This window comes from Rutidosis leptorrhynchoides, chromosome 10 (assembly GCF_046630445.1).
Source record: "Rutidosis leptorrhynchoides isolate AG116_Rl617_1_P2 chromosome 10, CSIRO_AGI_Rlap_v1, whole genome shotgun sequence".
NCBI classification, from domain to species: domain Eukaryota; kingdom Viridiplantae; phylum Streptophyta; class Magnoliopsida; order Asterales; family Asteraceae; genus Rutidosis; species Rutidosis leptorrhynchoides.
In genome coordinates, this window is record NC_092342.1 from 313,428,391 (window position 1) to 313,447,263 (window position 18,873).

Consider the following 18,873-nt stretch of genomic DNA (forward strand, 5'->3'; position numbering starts at 1 on the left):
CTGTCCAAAACGCTAGCAGGTGGTACATCCGACATCTGAACAAGGAAAATAAATTTTTCATGTCAGTAAGTCATAAAGCAAGCACACGTATTAGGCCAACAGTTTAAATCATGTATAACAATAAGTAGCATGGCAATAACAGCAAATCGTACGAAGGTAGCATGCAATCGAAAGCAAGTAATAGCATGCAGTAGTGAAATCATGTAGTAGCATACGACATATAGCAGTAACAGTAAGCAGCAGCATACAGTAAGTTCAGCGGAAACAAGTAAACTAGCAAGTTGTAGATTAGTCCTATTAGTGAATCCTACTCGGGTCGGTCTTAGACTCACTAATGCAACCTAATTCCCTACAACCAACACTCTGATACCAAATGTGATGCCCTGTATAAAACCATCGTGTATGAATCATCAACAACAGGATCATTACAAGGTTAAGTACTATATGCGTTTTCAAAAAGAGTTTGCATTCATAAATAAAGTGATGTCTAAACCAACATCGAATGTTTTACAATCCAAAAGCATGCTTCACTAAGTAGAAGCAAATAATAAGTGTATGTGACCACAATGGTCTTTACAAGTCATAGTTCAAAAGTACTAAAGTTTGAATGCAAGGTAAAGTAGTTCATGCGATGACAACTCTAAGCAGCGGGTGTCTACAGCACGACTAGTACACAGCGAAAGCTAATCTCAAGCACCTGAGAAAAACATGCTTAAAAATGTCAACACAAAGGTTGGTGAGCTATAGTTTAAGTATAACAGTATGTAAGGTAGGCCACGAGATTTCAGTGCTACAAAGAGCGTTTCAAAACAGTATGATAAAGTATATGTTAACCGTGGGCACTTGGTAACTAACTTAACGTTTATACCCCCTGAAAGTACACTTGGAAAGTGCGTATGTCTACGAAGTATTAAAGACTCGTTAAATGCTAGCGCGACTAGCCCGAGTGGGGATGTCAAACCCTAAGGATCCATATCTAAGATTCGCGTTCACGGTTCAAAAACCAATGATTAAACGTTACCGAGCTAAAGGGAATGTTTATGCCGTTGTATAACCCACACATATATAAGTTTAAGTACTCGTGCCTAGTATGTAAAACATAAAATCCGCATGTATTCTCAGTTCCCAAAATAAGTTAAAGTAAAAAGGGAATGTTATAACTCACAATGATAAAGTAGCGGTAAAGTATGACTCGGAAAGTAAGCAAGTAATGAAGGTCGTCCAAACGGGTCCTCAACCTAAGTCAAATAGTACTAAGTTAGTAAATCATCTGAATAGGTTTAAAAGTATGTAAATAAGGTCTTAAGGGTCATCATCATTCATCATTTAACAAAAGGTGTAAAGTGAGTTTCGTTTATGAAAGTAGTTTAAAACAAAGGCTGAGTTTGGTCAGTCACCACGGCCTCTACCCTTACTGAATTAAGGTGATACTAGTGGCCATGGCTCCGTATATGGGTCCTTTAAGTGTGGTAAAATTTACAGAAGCAAACTCGTCTTCCTTTGACCGTGGCGACGGTCTAAGTGCGAGTAGGTCAGAAATTTCTGCACAACGTTAAAAGGACATAGTGGCGATCGGAGGGCCATAAATCCTAAACCGTAACTCGGATTAAGACGAGTCCTATATGAAAAGTTATCTAATCGAACAGAGATATTTGAAAATCATAACCACAACAGTCGAGGTCTACTTTTCTGTTACAGAAACGGCAGAAGAGTAGGCTGTAAACAGAAACACAAAGATAAATGGGTTCCGGTGGGTTTTGGTGCTTGATGTTCATCATGGTTCTCATCCTTGATGCCTATAGCTTCAAGTTTACAACTCTTTGATGTGTTTACATCATATTTACCATGGTTTGACCATCATAACCCAAGTGCAAGTCTAAGACATGAAGCACAACTCACTTAAGTGTTGCAAGTGTTTTGATGAACCAAAGTTTCATCAAAGTCTTAGATTTAGCACATACATGAAATGTAAAAGTAATAACAAGTTACAAACTTGAAGTAAACTTATGAAATCAAGATCTTAAGTAGTATAACATAGTTCTTAGTTAGATCTTGAAGATTCAAGACTCAAAAGTCTAGATCTAACATAAGTGTACAAAGTTATAATTAAAAAGTTTCATTTACATGTTCTTGAACTTTTAAAGTTACTTTTAGTTCAAGATTAATGAGATCCAAGTTAACTAGTAACATTTGACCAATCATATGACACCCCCAAATAGGGCCTGGGGTATTTGTGTCTAATTATATCAAATCACAGTTGTATAAACGAGAACGACTCTACATGAGACGTTTTGTTGAGTTTTGCAGCGGAAGATAAATATGTATTTATTTGATATGATATGTAATGAAGACTCCAAGCATAGCAAGCAATCATCATCAAAGCAGTAGATATACAGCGGAAGCAATATTTAAGTACCTGAGAATAAACATGCTTAAAAAGTCAACACGAGGTTGAGTGAGTTCATAGGTTTGTCATAAATAATGATTTCAGTAATAGTGTTAGACCACAAGATTTAGTTTGTAAAGTAGATCTCGCAAGATCCAAAAGTTGATCTCCCGCAGGATCAAAAAGTTATGCCAGTGCGTGATATTTAGACTAAACGTTGTTTGCCCCGTGAAAAGTTGTTATGTCCTTGTCGTTTAATTTTGTTATCAAGTAATACAAAGACTTAGTCAAATGTATCGGGGACGTTACTCCCGATAGGCCTATCCCCAATAATTAAGAATGCCGCAGCAATTAAAAATATCACTGTAGGGACTTAGTCGGACATAGCCGGGTATAGCATAGTTTAACAGTTGGTACTGATATTTAGACTAGACTTTCAAGTTTACCCCGTACAAGTTATCGTTTATACTTGTCGGTTGGGGACTTGCTGGTCATAGCCCAACATATCACAGTTTAATAGTTGGTACTGATATTTAAACTAGACTTTCAAGTTTGCCCCGTATAAGTTATCGTTTATACTTGTCGGTTGGGGACTTGCTGGTCATAGCCCAACATATCACAGTTTAATAGTTGATACGTGTAAAACAGTTATAAAAGTTGCGCATGTATTCTCAGCCCAAAAATATATAAAAAGGGAGCAGATGAACTCACGAAAAATCAGTTTTAGTATTTGTATTCATTTCATAAAAACAGTTATAAAAGTAGCGCATGTATTCTCAGCCCAAAAATGTAAAGAGTAAAAGGGAGCATATGAAAACTCACATTAAATAGCAGTTGAAGTATTCCACGCAAGAAGGAAAGTAAAGCAAGTAAGTGATCTGGATATCAACCTTGAGGTATAACGTTTGATTAGTTAATGTCTAACTTGACATAAAGTATGTTTATTAATATAGCAACTATATTGACAGTGACGGTTTTCGAGAAAAGTTCCTATTTCTCAAAAGTTTCTATTTTTGGAAACCTACTATTTATGAAAAACTTCCACTTATAGTAAGCTTCTAGTTTAAGAATGTTCGGGTTATAATTTTTAATAAAGATGTTGTACAATCTCGCCCAAACTTCGTCGCTAACATGCAAGTCACTCGAATGATCTATTGTTACCGAGCGGCCCAGGATCTCTTGACCAGAATCTAAGTCTTGGCATTCGAGATCCACAAGCGTCCCATAATGGTAACAAGGATCACCCTAGGCCACAAGTAGCGGTGATGTTTGTAGTCTTTGTACGCTATCTTTAATTATAACCTTCACGTTAGGTACGTATATACATATATATTCATTAATTCGATTTTAATTATAACTCCTACATATTAATTCATAAAAATACTTTTATAATTTTTAGTAACATATATTACTAATTATAACATGTTATTTATTTTAATTTTAATTGTATATAATTTATAACATTATTTACATGTTTCGGTAAAAAAATAATAAACCGAAGTAAATAGTAAAAAGTAAAAAAGTAAAAAAGTAAAAAGTAAAAAGTAAGAAAAGAATACTTACTAGTAGTAATTCTTCAAAGAGAGAATGAGAGAAATTTTGGTGTGAGTTTGAATGAGAAATGAGGAGTATTTATACTTGAAAAAATTAGGTAAAAAGAATAAAATAATTAAAAGAAAAAGGAATATTTTAATTTTTAATGGGATTTTAAAATTCAAAAGTATTAAATGTTAGGTCATGGGATAATGCACAAAATAAAATAATAAAAGTAGTTTTTCATTATAATTTTAATTAAAAATTAATTAATTTATTTATTTATTTTATTAAAAAAATTATTTATTTTAAGGATTTTTTTTATATATATATATTTTTAAAATAAAAAAATTGATTTACTACTTTTCCAAGAATATTTGTCAATATTTTTTTATTCATAATAACAATACTGATAATAAAGATATTAATTATTGATATCTTGTTTAAAAATGATATTAATAATAATAATATTAATATATCAAACTAATGCGTAATTATTTACAAATAATTGTTCGTGAATTGTTGGAATTAGTCGAGGTTAAATGAAATCATATAAAGATTTTTGTTTAACTTTTTTCGAAAATTCACGGGTTGTCACAGTATCCCCCTGTTAATAGAAATTTCGTCCCGAAATTTAGTTGTTGCCATCAGTCGGCGTTGTTTGTAAACAGGTGAGGATATTTTCGTTTTATTTGGTCTTCACGTTCCCAGGTATGCTCGGGGCCTTTCGTGAATTCCAACTAATAGGATATTGTTTTGTTTCTAGAGTTTAAATCTTACGATCCATAAATTCTACGAAGTGCATTTTATCATTAATGCAAAGATCATTCAAAATGATTATGTTATGCAAGTCATTTCAGTAAATTGGATACATGAAATGTGTTATGAATAATATTGAGCTCATTTAAAACCTTGAGCGTTTATGCTGCAATATTAGGGCAGACAAAACAGAGAGGAGTTCATGAAAATCATAGTCATGAAATTTGATAGAGATCGTCATTGTTTACAACATGGATATTGTAATGATGAATATGAGTTGAAAAATAGAGTTTTATCACTTTTGAATAATGTGGATAAAACGATTCGATTATAGAAAGAGTATAAACGAAGCTATCACAAAAGAGTAAATGAGAAAATTAATTGTTCGCTTTAACTTTTGACGTAGTCACGATTGATTTCCGGATTTCAAGGAATTAAAGAAATCTTCGAAATCTTTATAAGATTTGATTTTTCGGTAATTACGAAAATTAGGATTTTCTTTAATTAAATGCGGTGAATTGCCTCGATTGCTGTGTCTGGAATTTCGCTATAAATTAGCTTCATCCATTTCATTATCTTCACCACTTCTATACTTTCTTTCTTAATTCATACTTCCAAAAGATTTGTTAATATGTTCAATCCAGTTCTTGTTCTTGACCTTATATTGGTTATCGCCACAATCTTCCTTCTTTTCCAACTCCCACCAGAGGAGTCTGTTTACTTCTATTATGCTTTAGGATTTATTGTGTTTTTAGTTCTCCCGTGTCTTTATATTACTATACGCATTGATATACACGGTTTGTAATTTCCGTGTTGTTATCGGGCTTTATATTTTCCCTTATATGTCGAAGTTCTTTGCCTTTTTGTTCTCCTCTCGACTCTAAGTAAAGCGAGTAATGGTCTAGAATTCATAGGTTTGAAGTTTCGAATAATCATAATATACAAAGTAGAAAGGAAAGGAAATATCACGATTTGATTTGTCAAATTACCAGAATATCCGAAAAAGACCGAATCATCAAGAAAAATATTTTCTTAATATGTTTTAGAGTTTAAATGTTAGAGCCGTGTAACATGGCAAATGATGATTATAAAGTCTATGAATCATCATCTTCCATTAAAAATTTAGCATGACTTACTGTAATATAATCACGTTGGCCTGACGTCATTATATTATACTAACTCATGCTTCAATTCCCAGCACTACTTCAAATCATTCATAATTTAAACTTGAATTTTACAGAATATAGAAACTAAAACAGTTTCCTTTATGATGTGATAAAGATATCGCAAGGAGACAATTAATTGCGGTCAAGAATCGTTATGAAAATATCTTCAGAAATATAGAGGATATTTATAACGAAAGATACGGTGATATCTTAGAATTTTTAAGATCCAATGACGAGGACAATTCTTTTGTTTCCTCTGCATTTAATACTACCATATCTGAATCATTGGTTATCAATTCGAGATGGTTTCAAGAAATTTTATTTTTAGATGATTAAACGCTGATTGTAATCGTCAACGGATCTAATGGTTGACGAATAGGCGTTGTTGATTTCAAAAGTAATGAATGATAATTTCGGTGGTTTGATGTGATAACTCATTGCAGAATACGAATGAATATAATTCATGAATGTAGTAATCTTGAGGAAGATAACACCTGCTAAAGCTTTACTTGAATTCCGATATGTTAATTTCAGAATGTGTAATTGATTTTGTATGAAGATGATTGTGTATCATTGTGAAGGTAGTGCGTATAATTAATGATTTATGAATCGAAATTGAAGAATGTACAGTGTATTAATGTGAGATATAAATATTTCTCGGGTATTACCTACCCGTTAAAATATTTTCACAATTAACAGTTTGTACAACAGAATTTACAATCTTTATGAAGATATACGTTCATATATGTATTCTTCAGATATAATCATGGATTTAATGAGTTAATATTAAAATCATTTGATTTACGGTTGAAACTAGAGTAAATAATCTCCAAAACCTTAGAGATGTCATAATTGTCGCGAAATATTTCGCTAATGAAGTTATGAATCGATACATTCATCGTTACACTTGATTTATTATGAAATGGAGTTTATTGTGCTGAAGCAGTGATTAACAATTGTTAAGTCATTAGCGAAGGGTGTACATCATAGCATATTAGTGATATGAATTAACCAAGTAGTACATACTAGTTGAGATTCACACGTAATTGCTTAGTACGACAAGATTTATTATTGTTCCAAATCATATATATATAAGGTATACATATATAATTCTTCATGAAGAATGAGTTAATACATCTTAACTCATTATTATTAATATTCCTTGGTATCTATGGGCGTATGATGTTGATGTTTGAGGTACTGAGTGTGATGTTGAGGCGTGGGATGCGGATGTTGTTGTTGGTGAAGCTGATGCTGTTGGTGGTGATGTTGATGGTATTGGTGGTACTGGTTATGCTGCTGGTGCTGCTGCTGGTGTTCGTAGGTTTCGCACCATATTCTCCAGAGCCACCACTCGAGCGCGAAGCTCGTTGACTTCTTCTACTATTCCGGGATGATTTGCGGTTGGAACAAGGGGGTGAATAAGATCTAGAATCTTCGATATTATATATTCGTGACGGGATACCCTGGAAAGAAGAGAGAAAATAGTGTTTCGGACTGGTTCGCCGGTAAGTGCTTCAGGTTCTTCGCCAAGAGGTGAATTCGGTTGGTGGAAGGGATCACCTTCTTCTTGCCTCCATTGATTGAGTCGGCTACGAACCCATCCCTAATTCATCCAGAATAGATGATGGCTGATTGGTTCGTTTGTTCCGGTTACGCTGCCATGGGAGCTTGAGGAGTTCGAGAAATTCATATTATGTGTTTGGAATAGGGTTTGATATGAAATGGGTATTGAATACTGAATGATATATTCGTCTCCTTGAATACGTATATATAGCAAAAAGATTTTCGTAATTTACGGAGGAAATTTAGGAAAAGTGTTAGACAAAGTTTATTGGGATAGATATGATAAGATATGATTTGTCTATACTCCAATAATGGCAGTATGACGTGTCGAGATTATAAAATAATAAGTATGTAATCTAATAATCTTTCGATTAAAGACTTTCAATTCGTATACTGTGATAACCCAATGACATTTTCTGGTTCGCAAACCGATGCATAAAGGTATAAGGCATATAGGTACGTGATATAACAGGGAGTTATATAAGTTTGAGTATGAATAGTAACAATTATAGGAGTTTCAAAAAACATGGATAATATTTTATGTAATACATATGTAATACACAAAACCATGATAGATGACATAGGAATGTCAAGAATTTCAGAAATCATGGTGTCGCATTTACATGGAGTGGTTTAATTGGATAATACTTAGGAAAGTGAGCAGAGTTCTTAGGTTGGCTCGGCATTCTAAGATAAGTAAAGTTTCTAAAGCATAGTGTAGCATTTAATAGTTAAAGGCAACAAGTAAAGGCACTACGGTCAAGGAAAGTTGTAGTCCTACATTGCTAAGGTACCTAATTGTATAAGGCACACATAAAATGCAATCCTGGTTCTCTACAACAACCTGCTCTGATACCAATCTATGACACCCCCAAATAGGGCCTGGGGTATTTGTGTCTAATTATATCAAATCACAGTTGTATAAACGAGAACGACTCTACATGAGACGTTTTGTTGAGTTTTGCAGCGGATGATAAATATGTCTTTATTTGATATGATATGTAATGAAGACTCCAAGCATAGCAAGCAATCATCATCAAAGCAGTAGATATACAGCGGAAGCAATATTTAAGTACCTGAGAATAAACATGCTTAAAAAGTCAACACGAGGTTGAGTGAGTTCATAGGTTTGTCATAAATAATGATTTCAGTAATAGTGTTAGACCACAAGATTTAGTTTGTAAAGTAGATCTCGCAAGATCCAAAAGTTGATCTCCCGCAGGATCAAAAAGTTATGCCAGTGCGTGATATTTAGACTAAACGTTGTTTGCCCCGTGACAAGTTGTTCTGTCCTTGTCGTTTAATTTCGTTATCAAGTAATACAAAGACTTAGTCAAATGTATCGGGGACGTTACTCCCGATAGGCCTATCCCCAATAATTAAGAATGCCACAGTAATTAAAAATATCACTGTAGGAACTTAGTCGGACATAGCCGGGTATAGCATAGTTTAACAGTTGGTACTGATATTTAGAATAGACTTTCAAGTTTACCCCGTACAAGTTATCGTTTATACTTGTCGGTTGGGGACTTGCTGGTCATAGCCCAACATATCACAGTTTAATAGTTGGTACTGATATTTAAACTAGACTTTCAAGTTTGCCCCGTACAAGTTATCGTTTATACTTGTCGGTTGGGGACTTGCTGGTCATAGCCCAACATATCACAGTTTAATAGTTGATACGTGTAAAACAGTTATAAAAGTTGCGCATGTATTCTCAGCCCAAAAATATATAAAAAGGGAGCAGATGAACTCACGAAAAATCAGTTTTAGTATTTGTATTCATTTCATAAAAACAGTTATAAAAGTAGCGCATGTATTCTCAGCCCAAAAATGTAAAGAGTAAAAGGGAGCATATGAAAACTCACATTAAATAGCAGTTGAAGTATTCCACGCAAGAAGGAAAGTAAAGCAAGTAAGTGATCTGGATATCAACCTTGAGGTATAACGTTTGATTAGTTAATGTCTAACTTGACATAAAGTATGTTTATTAATATAGCAACTATATTGACAGTGACGGTTTTCGAGAAAATTTCCTATTTCTCAAAAGTTTCTATTTTTGGAAACCTACTATTTATGAAAAACTTCCACTTATAGTAAGCTTCTAGTTTAAGAATGTTCGGGTTATAATTTTTAACAAAGATGTTGTACAATCTCGCCCAAACTTCGTCGCTAACATGCAAGTCACTCGAATGATCTATTGTTACCGAGCGGCCCAGGATCTCTTGACCAGAATCTAAGTCTTGGCATTCGAGATCCACAAGCGTCCCATAATGGTAACAAGGATCACCCTAGGCCACAAGTAGCGGTGATGTTTGTAGTCTTTGTACGCTATCTTTAATTATAACCTTCACGTTAGGTGCGTATATACATATATATATTCATTAATTCGATTTTAATTATAACTCCTACATATTAATTCATAAAAATACTTTTATAATTTTTAGTAACATATATTACTAATTATAACATGTTATTTATTTTAATTTTAATTGCATATAATTTATAACATTATTTACATGTTTCGGTAAAAAAATAATAAACCGAAGTAAATAGTAAAAAGTAAAAAAGTAAAAAGTAAAAAGTAAAAAGTAAGAAAAGAATACTTACTAGTAGTAATTCTTCAAAGAGAGAATGAGAGAAATTTTAGTGTGAGTTTGAATGAGAAATGAGCAGTATTTATACTTGAAAAATTAGGTAAAAAGAATAAAATAATTAAAAGAAAAAGAAATATTTTAATTTTTAATGGGATTTTAAAATTCAAAAGTATTAAATGTTAGGTAATGGGATAATGCACAAAATAAAATAATAAAAGTAGTTTTCCATTATAATTTTTAATTAAAAAGTAATTTATTTATTTATTTATTTTATTAAAAAAAATCATTTATTTTAAGGATTTTTTTTATATATATATTTTTTTTAAATAAAAAAACTAATTTACTACTTTTCCAAGAATATTTGTCAATATTTTTTTTATTCATAATAACAATACTGATAATAAAGATATTAATTATTAATATCTTGTTTAAAAATGATATTAATAATAATAATATTAATATATCAAACTAATGCGTAATTATTTACAAATAATTGTTCGTGAATTGTTGGAATTAGTCGAGGTTAAATGAAATCATATAAATATTTTTGTTTAAATTTTTCCAAAAATTTACGGGTTGTCACAAATCACAACCAACAAACAAAAAATTAAAGTGCATAAAATGAAGTGATAAACTAAGTAAACAAGTAAAAGGTTCATGGTTTGTTCATACTTTTAAAGATTCAACCAAGGTTTGATCTTTAAGTAAAGTAAACTTTAAGTTTACTTCAAGAACTACAAGTATGAGTTACAACACAAGAACTTTCTTTCTTTAACAAGTATTGGAGATCATAAACTAAGAAGTTTATGTCTTGTGTGTTCTTGTTAGAACAAGATAGATGAAGAATCAAACTAATAAGTTTACTTCTTAGAAGATCATAAGTAAATAACAAAAACAACTAGTAATTACAAGTATTTAAACATTAAGCAAGAACAAGTAAACAACACAACAATTGATGATGATGTTTTAAGGTGTGTAAGGTGGCGGTTTTTACAAGAAATGAAGAAGAGAAAAAGAGTCCAAGTTACTTACAACAACTAGAGAAAAGAGAGAAAGAATGAGAGAAAGTTTGAGAGGTATGTTTGAAGTGGAGTGTGAGAATGAGATTGCAAGTGTACCAAGTAGTAAAAAAAAAAAGTTTTGAACTCCCCATATGGCCTAATGGCCTACGGTTTTCTGCAGCAAAAAGGGGGAGGGATGAAGTCCAAAATGTAATTGCATGTTAAAGCTTGAAAAGGCGAATAAAAGATGGCTATGCATGGGGATAAGGTGCTAACTATATTCCAAGTCTTTTAACTAGCTAGTTCCTTTTTCTAAAAGATACTTACAAGTTCTTAGTGGGCTAACTAAGTCCAATAATAATGTAGGGTGGGCTTATAAGCCCAAAGTCATAAGTCCATAACACTAATAAAGCCCAAGTTCACTTAATTAACAAATAAACCCAATTAAAGCCCAAGTAATTAACTAATAGTCTTAGTTAATTAAAATGATTAATAAACTTAATCATGAATGTAAATAATATTCAAAAATATTATTCGTGCATGTTTCGTGTGTCACAAAGACGTTTCGGGCACTTAAAAGTCAAGTACGGGCAATCATGGCAACATGTAAATGTAATAACATACATTCGTTTAATCACAAGTATTAATAATAACAATTATTAATAAATAAACGTTGGAAAATCCAGGGTTGTTACACACGAGACAATCATTGTGTTGAAAGTTAAGCTCTACTAACCTTTGTCCAGTAATCGTTAATTGACATATTTGTTCTTACTTGTAGGTCACTTTACCATTTATTTCGAATATCGTTAAAAAGGAAAGGTTTCCTAAATCAAAGTGGACCTCTCAATAGAGACTCACGATCATACAATGTATCTGATAAATCAATCATTTGATATTATCTTTTAATTCCGTTGATAATTATATTAAACCTATATCGAAACAAATACGTTCGTGTAAAGTATTATACGTCTAAAACTTTGTTAACGTTTTCAAGTTATAATATATACACATATACATATATAATCATGCCCGTTCATATAATGGTTCGTGAATCATTGGAATTTGGTCGAGGTTAAATGAATGTATGAACATAGTTTAAAATTCTTGAGATTCAACTTAACAAACTTTGCTTATCGTGTCGGAATAATATAAAGATTAAAGTTTAAATTTGTTCGAAAATTTCCGGGTCATCACACTCTTTTAAAATATATAACCTACACTATTATTATTATTTTTAAGTATATGACCTACATTTGACTAAATTGAAGAGTATATGACTATTGAGTAGTATAAACTTTAACTTTATGACTCGAGATTACGAGTTAAATTGAAAGTTAAAATTTTTTAACACATTTTTTTATCATCTATGTATCTATTCATATACTTACTTTACACGATATTAAAAGTATCAATATTTCGTAATAGGTAATACCAAGGTTGCAAAAGACGTGAGACGGGGTCGAGACGGTCGGGTCCTAAAAAGGTCGAGACGTTCGAGACGGGGTCGAGACGGGGGTCGAGACGGACGTTGACCAAAGTTGACTTTTAAATATATATAAGTATATAAATGTATATATGTGTACATATTGTAAAGCCAAAAACTTTAATTGACTAATTTGTACTCATAATTGCTATCACGTTAATATAATACAGAAAATTCAAACTAAAATACGACAAATTTGTCTGATTTTACTGACTTTCTGGCTTTTTTGAATTTTGAGAGACTTTGACCTGATTTTTTTCAACTTGACCCGAATTTTGACCGTTGACTGTCATATTAGACGGTTTTCTTCAAGACGTGACGGATTAGTCACCAAACCGTCGCAACGGGCGTCGAGACGGCTCGAGACGGGGTGTTTTGCAACAGTGGGTAATACTGTTAGTATATGTATCTACATTGGGTTTACATTTCAATAAAAAAATTGGAGGGTGAATATCATTTGACTTTTTATATTATAATCAGGATTAAATAGTTATGATCATGAATGATAGTACCACTGTTCCATATGATAAGTTGGTTTGGGGATCTGAAGCTCGATCTGAACAAGTACTCATGTAGCCAAACACAATACGACTTATAGTGTATTATTTTATAATAATATATAAAAATTACTCCGTATTAATTAATTACTAATTAAAAATAATAAAATAATAACATGATATAAATAATAATGTAATACTATTGTAATACTAATAAAAATAATAATATCATGATATCATCTCATAATTATTATACTAATCATGTATTTGGAGACTCATGTGCATATGCTTTGATTAATTAAAAGAAGATTCATTAGCCAATGCAAGGCCACAACTTTTTGACAAATAAATAAGCCAACATAGTCAAAATTTCTAATGATAATCACTAGGGATGTGTTTGATAAAATTGAATAATTTAGTGCATAATAATTCATAATTTGAATGATTTAAAAGTTCTGAACGAAGATGCTTCTGATTGACAATAATATGTTTGATAATCCTTTTAAACGAATAATGTAAATTATGTAAAATTACTTTATTAAGCTTTGACATTAACAAAATTACAAAATAGTTATTTAATAAGTATTTTTGATATAATTAAAAAAAATATTACATATAATTTAGGTGCTTAATGGTTTAGAGATAATTCCAGCTCTGAATGATTCAACACTGAATGCTGAACAATTTAGCATCATTTGTCATTTAGAGTCCAGAAACAAACGCACTGAATGCTGAATAGTTCAACATTCAGTGCTGAACCATTTAGTTAAGAGGTAAACAAATACACCGTAAATGGTATTGAACTACAAGAACTTAAAAATTATATAAATTTTTATAATGCGATTATATTGAATCACGAATGAATGTTGATGAATATTAATGTTGAATATAAAATAAAATAGTTTGATTTCACCTATATAATCAGTTATATAGTTTCTCGTTAACAAGAATACATATGTTTGTGAACATGTGAACATTTTATATTACAATTTAACATTTAATACTTGGTTTTGAATATTTGTTTGTCAATAATATTAACGTTAAAGAACATTTGCCGTAATTTGTTGCATTTAGCAGCATAAAAATCATGTAATTAAAAGGTTTTTAAAGTTACGTACTTTTTTGTAGTTCTCGTTTGAACCTTTCCAGACATACATACTTGATATTGAATATATAGTACTCGATCCCTAACATATAAATTGTAATTGTAGTTTACGAAACTAAAATAATAATACGTACGTATGTAATTGGCTAAAAGCCGAAGCTGACGATGCAAGACAATGCTGCATGAAATATAAAAGCTTCCAACGGATAGTTTTTAACATATATTAGTAAAGTCTCGTAATGAAAATGATAATAATACGAAGTACGTTGTATCTATTAAAAACAACTAAACAGCACTAGTAAAACTCTAAGGTTGTCACTTGTTGCAAAAAAAGTCAAACACGTTGAGAGATTGAAGTAACATGTTTGCGAAATACATGTAATATTCGAACTTTTACTTCGTATTTGTTTTCCTTAATATGAATAGTTTCACGTTGAATGTTTTGGTAATATATATAAAAAACAACTTTCAAAGCTATTCACAATCAATTGAAAAGATGATAACCCTTTAAAAATTACACATTAGACTTAGCTTTGTTGGAAACGAGCTATATTTCCATAAATAATTCATAGACATATTTATATTTTTATAATATAAATATTAAATAAATAATCGTAAAAAATTGAGAGTAATCGTAAATAAAGCGTGTTCAGAATAACATGGCCCGCACGGAATCAAGGAAAAGGACTATGAACTGATTAATATATGATTTAATTCCAGCTCCTTTTGAGGTTTTTAACCTATTTTCCACCTTCTTTAATTTTCTCGTTTCTTTTTATGGTTATAATAAATAATAAATAAATAATAAATAATAAATATAATAAATAATAAATAATAAATTATAATAATAATAAAAATAAGATAAAGTACCTTTTTAATATATTTAACAGAGTACTATTTACAATACTTTGTGACATATAAATTTTTTTATGTATATTAACTGTAATTATAAATAATTGTAATGTACTCCGTAAATAATTTATGAAGATCATCACAAAACTGATGTCATTTACTGATATTGTTAAAGGCCGGCTCGTATCAATTATCTAAAGATTAACGAGACAGTATGTCGTTGAACGTGTTAGAAAATGTTTAGTTGAAGAATTAATTATGCATGCACATGTCTTCTACATATACATTAAATATTGTTACTGAAATTAGCACTGGGATGATTTTGACCGAGTCATTATCATCGACTCATTTCTATATACACATACACATATCTATATAAATACGGTCACGAGCTTTTTGGATATTTTTTTTTTTCAAAACTAACGATAACATTATAATTAGAACGAAGTGTCGAAGTCTTGTAAACAGAAGATGAAAAAGATAAACAGAGATATAACTGAAACCACAAACACTGTAAGGCTCGAAAGCAATAAACGAATTCTGACCACTAAACAATGATCAAATGATAATCTAAACTTGAGCCTTGAGCACTCTATATAATACAATCCGGAACATACAAATATAAGAGCTAATACAAAAGACTAATATGAAACCAACTCAAAATAAAAGTCTATAATGAAAACGAAATGCCCGAACAAACTGTATGGCAACCAATTTATCTTTCTGATGAGTCTCAATGATCGTCAGCGACGGAGCTTGAACATTAACAATGATCAGGGGGCCATAATAATTTAATCAAAACCGTATGTAGTATGTTGGCGATGCTGGTGGAGCCAATATTTAAATTTACCATGTCTAGTCCCTAAAACTATAGAATTTGGCTATTGAGGACAATTTTTGGGGGGGGGAAGACCATAGCACCCCCTGCCCTACATAAGCTCTGTCGCTGATGATCGCCACCCCGTCAACCTTTAACCTCATGAGAAAAATCTCACGAGTTTGGGTAATCACATCGTCTTTTTAATAATTTAAATAGAAAAGCCTCATGAGAAAAATATATGTATACGATATTTGTTTTTTTTTTTTGGTAAGTAAGGAAACCCTCCTATGAACGAGCACATTAGCTCCTCCATAGAAGGTAAAACCTCGGGTAATCAAGCCCCCCGAGTGCGAGACCTGGTACCGGGTGAATTGCGCATTATGCGCACCCTCTAGTCACACTCCCTTTTTGAACAATTTAGCATATCCAGGAATTAAACCCGGGTGATGTACTTCATTGGATAATTCAGTGGTCACTCAAGCAAGAAACACGAATATGTTACAAAATAATACTCCGTAGGATATTATTAAGAAGTGTAATGCCTCATTAATTTTAAAAACCACGCATGTGCCCCCAACTAACGTTAGAGTATTATTATTTATAAGTAATCAAGCATATAGCCACCACGGGTCAGATACATGAGAGCTACATTTTTCTCGTTTTATCCTCTAATTTAATTAATTCATTTTCATATATTCAATTCCAAGAAAACATTTTGTTAAACGGAATTGATAGCAACATTTTTCTCGGTTTACCCTCTAATTAATTAATTGATTAATTTTCATAATGTAATTACAAGAAAACATTTTGTTAAACGGAATTGACTAGATTAGGTTACATTTATATTATATTATATTAAATTAAATTGTTTTTATATATTTATTAATTATTATTATTATTATTATTATTATTATTATTATTATTATTATTATTATTATTATTATTATTATTATTATTATTATTATTATTATTATTATTAATTTAATTATTAAATTAAACATTATAATTATAATAAACATAAATATGCGGACTTTACATCCTGAAACTAAAAAAATCAAATGACATCATTTGGTTAGCAGAAAGTTCAATTCTCCAGAAAAGAAAATCAAACCGTGTTGTTGCATTACACATTGTTATACAATTCGTCCATTTAGCTCGCTTTCAAGAACAAAAAGGCTAGAATATATCGTGAATCATTTGACATGAAATTCATTTATGTTTGTTAGATTAGTTAAAAAGATGGATATAAACATTATATTTGCTCTTTTAGTTAAAAGAAGAAACATAAACTATCTTTCCTTTGTTCAATTAATTCATATTATTAGTGTGAGTCGTATAACTCCGTAAATTAATATCTGATCAACTATTTAAATTGTATTTGATAAACAATTTAAAACTCATAAAAATCTGATTCTACCATTTTTATGGGGTTAATTTTATTTTTATTTTTATATTATATATGTTTTATTTTATATTATTTTATTTATATATGATTCTACTATTATTTATTTTTATTTTATTTATTTATTTATTTTCTTCTTTTTTACTCCGTAATATTTTTTGGCCGGAGGTCCTCTTGAAAGCAATCTCTTTATCCGTCGGGAAGACTTTCTCTGGAGTGTTTCACTCGGGGTGGAGAAATGACTTCTATTTATTCTAGGATACGGGAAGGATTGTCTACGTCTCACCTCCTCCATACTCTACACATGTGGAATTGGGTGTTGTTGTTGTTTTTGAATTATATATTCGTTGCCTTTTTTCATTATGTTCATGTACAAACATATTTTTTAATCAAAGAATAAAAAATTGTTTGTACTCGGTGAACAGACACTCACAATCTAAATTGGTATTACTTCGATTAGTTTATAAGAGTAATCACATTCAATTGTTTTTGTCTCCAAGAATTCTAGTGTGAACATTAAATTATGTGATCATCTTTTGCATTATTAGTTCAAGCTTTTTATTGAGACAAACAAAATTGATTCATGCTTTTAATAAGATAAAAAGGTGATGTCTGGTCTGCTTTATAAATCATTAAGCATCCATCTACTTTTATAGGACTTCCGAAAAACACATTTACGTAATTCTTAATAACTATATAAAAACTTTAACAGTCGTAAGAAAAGGTAATTGACGATCGGTAAAACGTCATATAATATCATGAAATAATATTCTGTGTTAAGTTATGATTGTAATAAATAATATCTTCACCATTATTTTTGATAAAAATGTTAAATTTGTACAATATAAAAGATTTTTTAGAATGGTTTTAACCTAACAACATGTTATGAAGCTCATGAGTTCCTTATTAATCTAAAATCAAATAGTGATAGAAGAGGTTCTTGAGTTTTTATATGTATACATTAGTTTTTTTTTTTTTTTTTTTTTCGATTTTCTATGTAGGACACTTATTAACTGATTATATCCAATAGTTTCTAAATATATTGCAAATTAATGACAAATTTAAGGAAAAGAATGACAAGTGTTGTATATTATTATATCACTGTATGTCCAAATGTTTAAAATTACAATATTCGTCTTTCAGAAAAAATTAAATATCTACATCATTATATGAATATGAATATTATACTATAGCTTAACGTTTTATATACATAAACGAGCTTTCTCTAAAATACACTCGATGACGAGCTTTCTCTAAGTGTTGTATATATACATCTCAAATTTTACTATAGGTTAAATTTGAATATGAGACATCTTACGAAAATATCAATATCAATAAATAACACGGAGTACATATTAAACTACTAGTTTTATGAGCCCGAACGTTGCACGTAGGGATGTCAATGATCATCCGATCCGATGGATATCCACCCGATCCGATCCGCTTAAAGCGGATATGGATGATCTTAAATGGATATGGATACAGATATGGATGAACCTAAATGGATATGAATATGGATATGGATGAAATATTTCATCCATGAATATATCCATTTACACCCGAAATGCATATAAAAATATACCAAAATATAGATATATGCATATATAATAACTATTACAAATGTATTTACCATTACACATACATTTTATTTGCAATCATATAATGAATTCATTATGAGTAATCACAATAAAACATGTAAATCT